Raw genomic sequence first — 12,631 nt, forward strand, 5'->3', positions numbered from 1 at the left:
TGTGGTGCTCTGCCGGTGTGGCTCTGCCCGTGGATCTGCCTTGCCCTCCTGTAGGATTTAGCTGCTCCGCTGTGGTGTTCCGCCCAGGACTGAATTATTCATGGTGCTGATGCAGCCCCAGGTTTCAGGCCTGGTTCATGTGAAGCAGACCCAGAGGGTTGGGAACTGTCCCTGGGCACGGGCAGGGACCATGGAGAAGATTTGTGTGGCATCTTTGCCACTGCACTGCACATCTTTCCATTCGGGAACCTGTGCTCCCCATTCGGGACCCTGTGCTCCCCAAAAGTGGGCACCCCCTGGGTCTGGGCAGCTGAGTAGCACTGTTGTGGTGGCCCCCATCCCTGGTCATGCAGGAGTGTTCCCGGCTGAGCAGAGCCAGCGTGGCATGTCCTGGTGCCCAGCATGGCATGTCCTGGTGCCCAGCATGGCTGGCATGGCATCCACCACATCCTCGGTGCTGCGGACAGCCAGCGTGGTGTCGCTTGTGCCATACAGGACTGGCATGATGTCCCTTGTGTTGTGGTGCTGTGCAAGATTGGCATGGTGCCCAGTGCCCAGCATGTTTGGTGTGGCATCCCCCGTGTCTTCACTGTAGAGCAGGCCTCGTGTGGTGTTCACCATATCCCCAGTCTTGTGCAGGGCTGGCACACTGTCCCTCACATCCTGGTGCTGTGCAGGGCCAGCATGATGTGCCCTGTGTCCCCAGTGCCACGTTACTGTCACTGCTGAGAGCCTTTGCAGGGGGGGAAGTGGCTCCAGCATGGACCCCCTTCTTCATCCCCACCTGATCTGGGGACTTCCACTTCAATGACTTCTTGGAGCAGAGCGTGGGGACAGGGATGAGACCGGGGCTGTGCCCAGTGACATCCCACACACCTCTCTCCCATTCCCTCTGGCCCGGGTGCACAGCTGGGGTTGCTGTGGCAACGGCCAGTGGTGCTGGAGTGCCACCATCACCACTTCCTCCTGCATCCCTCCTTCCCAACCCTGCTCTGCTGCATCTCCCACTGCAGAGCCCTCCAGATCCAGGACACTGCCAGGGGACTCAGCAGTGCTCTCTGTGCCAGTCTTGAAGTGAGGGACAAGGGACACCCAGTGTGGCTAAGCCTGGCACTGGGGAGATTCCCATGGCACTGAGGAGATTGGACCTGGATGCTTGCTCTGTGTCCCAGCTGGTTTGCTCATCCTCAGCTCTGCCAGACCTCCTGGTACTGGTGCCAGGCTGCTCTGGCACCATTTCCTCGTAGGATCCACCTCTCCTGCCTGGCAATGGGTCCCATGCTCCTGATTTTGGGTGCGCAAGCACCTCCAGCTATGACAGGAGGGCTGGACAAGCGATGTGGCATGAGAGGATAGGAGAGCACTGAGCAGGGACTGTCCCCATGTCCCCTCCTCATCCCGATCCCACGCGTGCCTCTGGCCGTCCCCCTGCTGCACAGTGCCAGGAGGGTTGGCATCTTAGCTGTGTTATCTGGATAATATCCTATTCATGTGGGCTTTCAGAAATGAGATTGGGGGAAAAAAAAACACTAAAATCCCTGCGTGAATTACCACGGGGTTGCCATGGCAACGTGGGGCCCAATTTAGCCTGTGGAGTAGGGAGTTTGTGGGGCCCGGGCCGGCCGCAGCGCGCAGCGTGCCCGCTTCCCGGGCATCCATAATTGATGAGGTTGTCTGAAAGTTACGCAAATCAGATGCAGGGATTTGGCAGCAAACTCTTTCCACCCCTGTCCCCTCCTTCCTTCCCCGGTGCTACCTCGAAGAATTGTAGTGACTTGGCGTTTTCCCCCCTGCCCTCGGCAGCACCCACACTTGATGTGCCATCCTCATCCCGGGCAGCGGGTGCCAGGGCTTCACTGTGCCGCTCAGCGGGACCACAGTTCCTCGGGTGTAGTGTGCTGGAGTGAGCAGGCTCCTTCTCAGTGAGGTTGGTGCCACCACTGGCTTGTCTGCTTTGGAGATGGCTTCTGTATGGCACCCATTGGTGCCTCGGGAGGGACCTCAAGCCAAGGGCCAGGACCTTCTGCCCCAGTTTCTCCTCATGCCGGGCTGAAGGGCTTTGCAAAGTGCTTCCACACATGGTGGCTTCCTGAGGCAAAGGAGTTGCCCCAGCATGTGGCACCATGGTGCCAGGTGAGCACCCAGTGTAGCAGAGTCCAGCCATGTAGATGGGAGCTGGATTGTGTCCTGTGGGGTTGTGCTGCCCACCCTGTGCCTGGTCCTAGTATCCCAGGCTGTGGCTTGGGTTTGTGTCCTCATGTGCCACTGAAGCTCTGGGTGCCTTGCAAGGTGCCTGGAGCTGGGTGAGTCACACTGCCTGACTGGGCTCAGGAGCTGGGCATGGAGCTCTGCACCCTCTCACCCTGCCATGCCAAGGTAACCCACCTCAGCCTGGCTCCACTGCTCAAGGGGGTCTGAGTGCCAAGACATGGGCAGCTCAAGGGGTACCCTTGCCCTGGGTTGCCACTTGCACAGTGCTCTGCATCCTGAGTGTTGCTGGCAGCAGTTCTGACATTTTGGGGCTTATCCCAGCCAGCCCTGGCCCTGCTGCTGTGTTCAGGGAAGTGGGTCTTGCTCCTCACGGTGAGGTATCCCAGCCCCCCTGGCACCACTGGCACTGACCTGGCCACATCCCAGGATGTGAGCAGAGCCAAAGCAGCCGGGCAGATTCTCTGCTTCAGCAGTGCTCCAGGGTGCAGGGACAGCAGGATGCAGGAACAGCAGGGTGCAGGGACAGTGGGATGCAGGAACCAGACCCCAGTGGCCACGGACTCCCTTGGCCAGGGCCTTGCTGGCCACCTCCTGCCCTCCAGTGCATCCTCCCACGCAGTGCCCAGTTCATTCTGGGGCTGTTGTTTTTTATGCCTGCTCTTGATTACATTAATAATCTCCTCTGATAACAGTATTTAATAAAACAGGGCTAATATGGCGCAGTTAGGAAATGTCTTTGACATTTCACAATTCAATTTCCATGCAGTAAAAGGCAGGGCAGCTGCAAATCCAATTGTGGTGCGGTGCCCAGGGCACGCGTGGCCGGCAGCGGCCGGAGCTGCCCGCTTCACCCAGGTCCTCTGCTAACGCAGCAAACTTCCCCGGATGGCAGCCACCTCTCGTGGTTCTTGTTGCTGTGCCATGGTTGTGAGAGCTGGGGCAGCACCCTCCTTGATGCCAGGAAAGCCAAGGGAGCAGATGGTGCTCACTACGATACCGGAACCTCAGGGTGCTATCAGCCTCTTTTGCTATCAGTGCCAGGCAGGGTGGCTGGAGTCAGGGGAAGGGGCTGTAGGGGCTGCAGAGGGGTTTTGAGTCCACATATATGCCCCATCCCATGTCAGGCACTGCTCCTGCAGCTCCCTCGATCCTCTTGGCATGGTTTAATGGCTCGATGCCAAGGGGATGGGCTGGGGCGATGCTGGCACAGGGCGATGCTGGCACGGGGCGATGTTGGTGTGTCCCAGGCACGGGGCCTGAGGGCTGTCTGTGGTGGGGGTCAGGGCTGAGCAGCTCCCACCACTGCCATGCTTAATGAACGGTGTCTCAGCAGGTCCCTTCTGAACTTCTTACTGGAGTTTCTTGCCCGCATGTGAAGCTCACTCCCAGCAGGACTTGGCAGGCTGGCACAGGCTGGCGTGTGCCAAGTTTCCTTCCAGAGGGGGATTATTGCTCAGCCTGGGGTGACATCCCCTTATTTTATGTTTTCTAGTTTCTCTTTCCAAACTGGGCTGCAGTTGGTGCAGAACCCTTCTTCACACCCTGCCACCCCAGCCATAAGGTCTATACCCACTGAAAGATGCTGCAGAGGACCCAGAGCTGTTGGCACCGGCACCAAGGAGCAGCAGGGCTCTGGGCTGACACCTCTGCTCCCAGCTCCACACTGCCTTGCTGGCCTGGTTTTCTCTTGGTAGTCCTGAACTGGCCTGGTTTGACATCAAACAGCCCTTTGCCAGCAGTGGGTTGCCCCTAGTGCCCAGGGCTCTCCTGGTGCCATCAGCTCCAGCCTTTTCCCACACGAGGACCTTGCTGCCAGATTTTAGGGTGCTCCTTTGCTACTCATGCACTGTGATGGGGTGATGCTCCCAGGGAGTGGAGCAGGGCTAGGCTGCACTTGAGGGTGCCAGTGGTGCAGCAGGGTGCTGAGCTCTGAGCCCTTCTCTGCAGCTGCCTCCGCTGCCAGCCCATGGTGGTTTCCAGTAGCCAAGCTGGCGTCTGGCTCCTTTCCCCTGCTCTTTGCTCCTATTAACCATTCCCTCCCCTTTCCAGATGCTGGGAAATGCTGTGACCAGTCCCAGCCCCCAGCTTGGTGTGCTTCTGTGCCCCCAGCCCCTTCCTGCTCCTGCTCTCAGCCTGCACAGGCTGCAGCTTTCTTGGACCCGTGGCAGCAATGCCCGTGCATGGCAACTATGTAGTGCTGTGCCAGGGCCTGGGTGGTGGTAGGTCCTCAGTGAAGCTAAGCCCTGAGCAGGTGGGAGCTGTGGTTTCTCTTTGGGGGTGAGAAATGGAGGGGGCAGTGCTCAGGGCTGCGTTTTCCATGGTGCTCTCCATCTTGGTGCCAGTGTGGAAATGGTATATGCCAGGAGCTGTGTGTGGTGCTGCACTGGGGCTGGGCACTGAAGAGCTGAGGCTGGTGAGCTTCTGGCTGAACCCTGGCCAGGACCCTGCTGCCCTCATCAGCTGGCAGCTAAAGGTGGCTTTCTGAGGGCAGTTGGTGTTTAGGGGCTGATGTTGTTCCTGCTGGGTGAGGGCAAGGTGTTGGGAAGCAAAACCCATCTGGGCTTGTGCCAATCTACTGTGCCATCACTGCTTTGTGCCCTGGCTGTGGCCAGGTGTGCCATGAGGATGAGCTGTGCCAGGCTGATCACCAAGGTGAATGCAGCACCAATGCCCAGCCCAGGTTTCCAGCCTGTCCCACAATCATCCTGGTCCCCTCTCCCTGGAGCGGGAGCGATGCCGCCTGGCACAGGAGCGATCCTGCCGGTGAGCCAGCTCTTGGTGCCAAGCTGAGAGGGATCTTTAAGCCCTAATGAAATGTTAATAGTATTTTCCCAACCGAAGATGGGAGTAGAAAATGAGGTGTTTAACGCCGGGCTCTGCAGCGACAGGAACAATCAGCCTGAGAAATGGGAGCTGAGGGATGCAGTGCCCGCCTTGGCACGGCCAGACAGCCCCGTGCTGCTGGGCCTGCTCTGCTGATAGATGAGTGCTGGTGCCCAGCACCAGCCAGACAGGGCAGCATGGTGCTGGGATGGGGTAGGAGAGGGGCTGGGGGAAGTACTGGCTCTGTCAGGGTCTCCTTGGGTCTCACCACAAGGTCACTGCTGGCAGTGTGGTGAGAGCCAAGCAGATCAAGATGGCTGTGGGACTGAGGTGTCCCTGGGGTACAGCAGGATGAAGAGACCCCATCTCCATGCCCTGCCATGGTCTCTATCAGCTGGAGATGGAGTAGGTTGGAGGTGGTGCCCAAGAGGCTGCCACGGGCACAGCTTCTCCAAGCACTGTGCATGCTGGTGGCTGGCTGCTCTGCCAGTGTACCCCTCTCCATCCGCGAGCCCACGTGTGTGCCCGTGTGCCCGTGTGCATGCGTGTACCCCTGAGCACCCATGTGTTGTGTGCCTCAGCACCTATGTGCCCACGTGGATCATGTGCCCTGTGCATGTGCCTCTCTGCATCCATGTGCATGTGTGTGCCTGTGTGCATCCATGTGCATGTGTGTGCCCATGTGCCCTCTGCATCCATGTGCGTGTGTGTGCCTGTGTGCATCCATGTGCGTGTGTGTGCCCATGTGCCCTCTGCATCCATGTGCGTGTGTGTGCCTGTGTGCATCCATGTGCATGTGTGTGCCCATGTGCCCTCTGCATCCATGTGCGTGTGTGTGCCTGTGTGCATCCATGTGCGTGTGTGTGCCCATGTGCCCTCTGCATCCATGTGCGTGTGTGTGCCTGTGTGCATCCATGTGCATGTGTGTGCCCATGTGCCCTCTGCATCCGTGTGCGTGTGTGTGCCTGCGTGCATCCATATGCCAGTGGTTGTCTCCACACACCGTTGCCGCCCAGCCTGATGTGGGGCTGGGATGACTCTTGGTGGTAGTGGCAGTGGCAGCAGCTGGCTGATATGTTCCAGATGTGGCTGCTGGGAGCCCAGCTCGGTGCTGTCTCTCACTGAGGCCTCTGTGGGTTCTGGTGGGTGGCTGATGGAGCAGACAAAGCAGTGGCTGCCCAGCTCCTGCATTGCAGCTGGGCTGCTTGTGGCACCTTCCCGGGCTGTGAGCTCTGCAGCAGCTCCTCTCCTGGCTGCTGATCCTGGGGCTGCCTCTGCTCAAGCTGCAGCTCCTGACAGTGATGGGGCAGGTGGTCCTGTGCTGCCCTGTCAGTCCCCTCCCTGTACCCACCATGAGATGGGTCCTGTCAGCCCTGCCCTTCCCCTGCAGCGATGCTTTCAGGAGCAGTGTGAGGTCGCTGGCATCACTTGGCTGCACATCCCTGCACTCCTCATCCATCCTGGCAGTGACCATGACATCACTGTGCTGCCAGAATATGTACCTGCATTGCTGCCCATTACTATGCCCATCCTGCCTGTGGGCACCAATGGGAAAGCCACCAGCGTGCAGAGGGAGTGCGGGTGGACATGTACAGGTGCCAGGCTGTTGTGTACATGATGGCACCAAAGGCACTGTGGCTAAAATAGAGCCCTGGGGCTGATTGGGGTGTGGGAGCTCAGGGCCAGCACTGCAGCAGCTCCTGATGCCTTCTGGTGCCTAGAAGGGCAACCAAGCTGCTGAAGAGTCTGGAGAACAGGTCTGGTGAGGAGCAGCTGAGGGAGCTGGGGTTGTTCAGTCTGGTGAAAGGAGACTGGGGGGAGACCTTCTGGCTCTCTACAGCTGCCTGAGAGGAGGCTGGATGCAGGTGGGAGTTGGTCTCTTCTCTCTAGTATCGGGTGATAGAAGGAGAGAAAATGGCCTGAAGTTGTGCCAGGGGAAGGTTATACTGGAGATCAGGAAAACATTCTTTGCTGCAAGAGTGGTCAGGAATTGGAACAGGCTGCCCAGGGAGGTGGTGGAGTCCCCATCCCTGGAGGTGTTGAAGAAACCTGTGCCCATGGCACTTTGGGACGTAGTTTGATGCCCATGGTGGTGCTGGACTGGTGGTTGGTACTTAGAGGGTTTCTCCAACTGAAACAGTGATTTTTGTGAGCCCCCCATGGCCACCCCTGACCACGTGTGCACGGGCTGTGTGCATGCTGGGAGCTCTCTGCCCCTTCCCAGTGATGCTGGACTGTGTGACTCTGCTCACTGCTGCCCAGGTGATGCTAACCGTTAAATAACAATGCTTTAAGACACACAAAGCCTCCTGGCAGGACAGAGTTGTCTGGGGTTGGTCCTCTCAGGGCTCCCTGGCCCTACAGAGAACCACAGAATCTCTCTGCTTGGGCACCAGTGCTGACCACACTGGTATTTGGGGATGGATGGGTGGATGCAGGGTTGGTGATGGCTCTGAGCAGCTGCACCCCATCGCCTGCCATGCCTGTGGTGCCTGTTTCCAGCCAGGCACCACAGGCATGACTGAAAATTACCTGTTTGCTGCCACCCTGGCACGGGAGAGCCAGCTGCCAATTAATGCTCAGCGAGAGCAGCACCAACACGCGTTCCTGTGCGAAGGAGGGTGGGCGTACAGCTGGCACCGGGCCAGCGGTGACGGGCACAGTGGGGCTGGTGCAATGCTTGGGGTTGGTGCTGTGTGGCTGAGCATGGCGCCTTGATCCCACCTGTGGGGCCAGAGCCAAGGCCTATCCCTGCTGCCAGCTTCTCTGCATCCTTGGTTGCAGGGGCCAAGTCACCCACAGCCTTTGCATGGCACAGCAGCATGGCATTCCTCAGGGATCAGCAGCTTTGGCAGGAGGCTCTGGGGTCTTCACCTCTGCAGAGCTGGGGGGCTGTGAGCCCAGACCAGGGCTGGGGGAGACCCCACAGTGCTGGGGGTCTGGGGCTGCACTGAGGGACTCTGGCTGATGCTCAAGTGGGCACCATGTGGCAAAGGTCAGGTGAGGATACAGAAAGCAGGGACATTCATGGAGGCTGCTGATGAGCACCATGGGGTTCCTTGGCCAGCTCCTGCCCCCAGCTGGCTCTGCACAAGGCGCACCCAGGTCCCCATGCCAACACTGAGATGTTTAAAAATATCTGAAGGGTGGGTGTCAAGAAGAGGGGGCAGTCTCTTTTCAGTGGCATCCTGTGACAAGGGCCAGCAGGCACAAACTGGAACCCAGAAAGTTCTACCTGAACATCAGGAGAAATTTCTTTGGCGTGAGGGTGCTGGATCCCTGGAGCAGGCTGCCCAGAGTGGTTGGGGAGTCTCCTTGTCTGGAGAGCTTCCAACCCCACCTGGACATTGTGGGCCTAGGCAAGCTGCTGTATGCACCTCTGCTTTAGCAGCGGGGTTGGACTGGCTGATCCCCAGAGGTCTCTTCCAGCCCCCACCATTCTGACTCTGTGGTCCCCTGCAGCCTGCAGGGTCAGCCCCTCACCCTCCTTTGGGCTGGAGAAGTTTCTTTATGTTTTTCAAAGGCAGAAATCACAGAGGAGTCCCCATTGCCTCTTGAAAGCGGCGTTTAAGTGGCTTGACGCTGGCCCCAGGGGACAACCTCACGCTGCTGCAGCACCGTGACTCAGGCTGCCTCAGCCTGCTCAGCCAGCCAGGAATGCAGGTTTCTCTGCTCCCCCCTGGGAAGGCTCTGGGCATGAGGGGCACGTGTCTGGAGTGTCCACAGCACCAGCTGGGACCAGGGCCAGCACCCTCAAAACCAGCCTTGGGTCTGGGGGAGCGGCTGGTGATGGACAGTGGGGCAGCCAGCTGTGAGTGCCCAGATGTGATGATGATAGGTGATAGATGTGATGGGAATGGGAGTCCAGACGTGGCGATGGGCAAGGAGGTGCCCAGATGTGATGGGAATGGGAATACAGATGTGGTGATGGCAGAGGGGAGGTTGCCCAGATGTGATGAGAATGGGAGTCTAACTGTGGTAGGTGAGGAGATAGCCAGGTGTGATGAGAATGGATGTCCAGATGTGTTGAGCAGTGTGTGTCCAGCTGTCTTGTGTAATGGAGTGGGAATCTGTGGGAGTCCAACTGTGATGGGAATGGGTGTCCAAATGTGATGGGTGAAGAAGTGTCCAACTGTGATGGGATAGTTGTCACCCAGCTGTGATGAGCACTGGCAGTGAGCAGAGTGTGTCCAGATGTGTTGAACAATGGAGTATCCAGATGTGAGAGTCCAACTGTGATGGGTTGATGGAGTGACCAGCTGTGATGGGTACTAGAGTATCCAGATGTGATCCAGCTGTAATGGACACTGTGGTACCCAACTGTGCTGGACAGTGGATATTCAGCTGTGATGGGCACTGGGGTATCCAGATGTGTTGGGCAGTGGATTTTCAGCTATGATGGGTGTTGCAGTGTCCAGATGTGGTGGGCAGCAGGTATCCAGCTGTGATGTACTCTGGGATATCCCAGATGAGGTTAACATTGGGTACCCAACTGTGCTGAGCAGCATGTGTCCAGCCATGCTAGACACTTGGGCTATCCAGCTGTGACGAGTGTCCAGCTGTGCTGGCCACTGGGCTGTCCAGCTGCAGGGTGTGCAGCTGTGCTGGGCAGTAAGTATCCAGCTCTACTCAGCACTGAAACCAACTATCTGTGGTGGGCACTGGGTGCTCAACCCAGGCTCCTCAGAGGATCTCCAGGGTGGCACACGGGTGGGCAGAGCGTGTGGCCACACGCTCTGCCCACCCGTGTGCCACCCTGGTGACCCCCAAAGCATGGAGATCTCCCCCCTAACATCTTCACTGAGAGGAACAAGACCATCATTTGTGTGGAGCTCGTCAGCAAGGATATAATTAAGAGCAGCTATTTTGGATGCTTCCTTTATCCGGCAGCTCACGGCGATGCCACTGCAGGATCCTCCCCTCCTTTCTCCTCTAAAAGCCTTCCTCTAGAGTCTTCCTCATGGTGTCAGCCTAGTTGCTGAGGTGGGGGGTGTGTGTGTGTGTCCCAGTTGAATTTTGTTGGGGGTTGGTGGTGGAATCTTGCTGTCTACATGGGGCTTGAGGTGAGGAATGTGATGGGAATGATGGGGCTGGAAAGAAAAGGAGTCACCACAGTGGGATGATGATGATGATCATTTAGGGGTGGGGTTAGGGTTGCCCTGGCTTGTTCATGTTGCCACCAAGCTTTGGGGAGCGTAGTGTGGCACATACAGTGATCCTGCTGCCTATATGGGATGAGGGAAGGAGAAAGGATAGGGGTGCTGGAGATGTGTGGGATGATGGGAGGGATGGGGAGGGTGTATTCTGGGGGCGTTGCCCTGGCTCATTCAATGCCACCAAGATTTTGGGGTGGGAGGGCACATACAGGGATACTGCAGCCTGTATGGGATAGGGATAGGGGAAGCAGCAGGAGTGGTTGGGATGCAGATGCGTGGGGTGGGGAGGAGCATTTGGGGAGGTTGCCCTGGCTCGTTCAATGACATCAAGCTTGGAGGGAAGGGCGGGGGGCAGAGATGGTTTTCTCCTCATTAAGTTGATGTTGATGTTGTGGAGGCTGGAGCCATCTGCTCCCTTTGAGCTGGCACAGCACTGCCCGGGGGGGAACCGGGCGAGGATGTGCTTCGTCAGCGGGGGTTTGGCCAGGAGCCCCTTGTGCCCCAGCCGGGCATCGATTGCTGCTGGCGCTATGCAGGCTGCAGATGCTGGGGGCTGGCACTTGGCCTCGGTGCTGGGAGGGGAGAGGAGCCCCCAGCCAGGGCTGATGGAGGTACTGAGGAGTGGTCCCTTGGGCTGTGGCCTTGGGCATGAGTGCAACAGAAGGGCTGGGATAGCTAGCCACGGGGATCTTTTCACAATGGGCACTGGGAGCTGTAGTTGGGCAATGAACTCTCCATGGGACATGCACTGGGATGCCCAGAGCCATGGTTGGGCGTGGATGTCTCCTAGTGACATGTACCAGGGTATCCAGAGCAGTGTCTGGGCATGAGATGTCTCCCCATGGGGTGCATCACGGTGCCCAGAGCAGTGTCTGGGCACAAAAGTCTCCATTCAGAGTGCATTGGGATGCCTGAAGCCACATCTGGGCGCTGAAGTCTCCCCACAGCATGCTCTGGATGCCCAGAGCCATAGCTGGGCATGGGATGTCTCCCCGTGGTGTGCCCCAGGATGCCCAAAGCAGTAAGCAGGTGCGTTACGGGGGGGGGGGGGGGTCAGGGTGGCCAGACCCTGGGGCCACGGGAAGCAACTCCCGGATCCGTGCCCACCCCTGCACGTGCAGCCAGCTCGTGCGCCGCCTGCGTGGCGATGCCCGCCCGGGGCTGGTGCGCGGCAGGGGCAGAGGCAGCGAGCGAGGAGCTGCTGCGCTGGGCGGAACTCGAGCGTGCGCTCCGCGCCTTGCCTTCCAGGGGCGGCTCTGCTGGGAGCAGCGGCTCTGCCCAGCTGCCTGCAGTGGCGTTCGCCCGTGGCAGAAGCGGCTTCTGCTCGGTGTCTGCGGCAGGCAGGAGCTGGATCCAGAGCTGGCAGTGCTGGGGCTCAGTGGGTCCCACAGCACAGCAGGGCCCCTTTTGCCTGGTGACGTGATTCTGGTTGACCCAGCTCAGCACCAGCGGGGTGCTGTGGATGTTAGTGAGTGCAGGGTGCTCCGGGAGCCACGGGGAACCCTGTGAACGGGGCTGTGGTGCTCCCGTGTGGCACAACCAATACCTGAGCATCCTGTGGAGAGCAAAGAGGGGAGAGGATTCTGACCGTCGGCTCTGGTGAGACCCCACCTGGAGCACTGCTTCCAGCTCTGGTGCCCCCAACACAAGAAGGATGTGGAGCTGTTGGAGAGGGTCCAGAGGAGGCCACAAGGATGATCAGAAGGCTGGAGCACCTCTGCTGTGGGGACAGGCTGAGGGAGTTTGGGTTATTCAGCCTGGAGAAGAGAAGGTTCCAGGGAGATCTTAGAGCAACCTTCTAGTACCTGAAGAGGGCTACAGGAGATCTGGGGAGAGACTTTTGACAAGGGCTTGGGACAGGACAGGGGAGAATAGACTTAAGCTGGAACAGGGGAAATTGAGACTGGAAGAAATTCTTTCCAGTGAGAGTAGTGAGATACTGCAACAGGTTGCCCAGAGAGGCTGTGGACATCTCCTCCCTGGAAGACTGGGATGGATAAGGCTTCAAGCAGCCTGCTCTAGTGGAAGGTGTCACTGCCCGTGCTCAGGGGGTGGAACTGAAGGCACTGATGAGGTTCAGGTGGTCTGAGCAAAGCACTCTGTGCCAGGGATGCCACCATTACTCTACCCTGCAATGCCTGCAATGCCTGCCTGGTGGCCCTGGTATGGCAGGACGGTTCTTGTCTGGTCCAGGTGGGTGTCCGATGGTGCTCAGTGCTTGATGGTGCTCGGTGTTCTCCATCATCCCTCTGGTGATCCCGACAGCAAGGAGGGATGTGCTTAGTGCCTACTGGCAGCGTGGCAGTGCAGGAGCCCTCCTCTCCTCCCTGCTGTGCCAGTCTCCTTTTGTGGCTGGTATTATTAATTGGCAGCACTCTCATCTCCCTTCCCTCACTCCCTCATTAGTGGAGGACTTTTCCTGGTACTTCCCAGCCTTTCCC

At 58.5% G+C, this 12,631-nt stretch overlaps 1 protein-coding gene across 4 annotated transcripts in view; it reads left to right on the forward strand.

Moving 5' to 3' along the window:
- CASKIN1 (CASK interacting protein 1) overlaps window positions 1-12,631 on the forward strand; it is a 39,535-nt gene that overhangs the window by 1,132 nt on the left and 25,772 nt on the right. The gene's annotated exons all lie outside the window — the stretch shown is intronic.

Source organism: Pogoniulus pusillus, chromosome 13 (assembly GCF_015220805.1).
Source record: "Pogoniulus pusillus isolate bPogPus1 chromosome 13, bPogPus1.pri, whole genome shotgun sequence".
NCBI lineage: Eukaryota > Metazoa > Chordata > Aves > Piciformes > Lybiidae > Pogoniulus > Pogoniulus pusillus.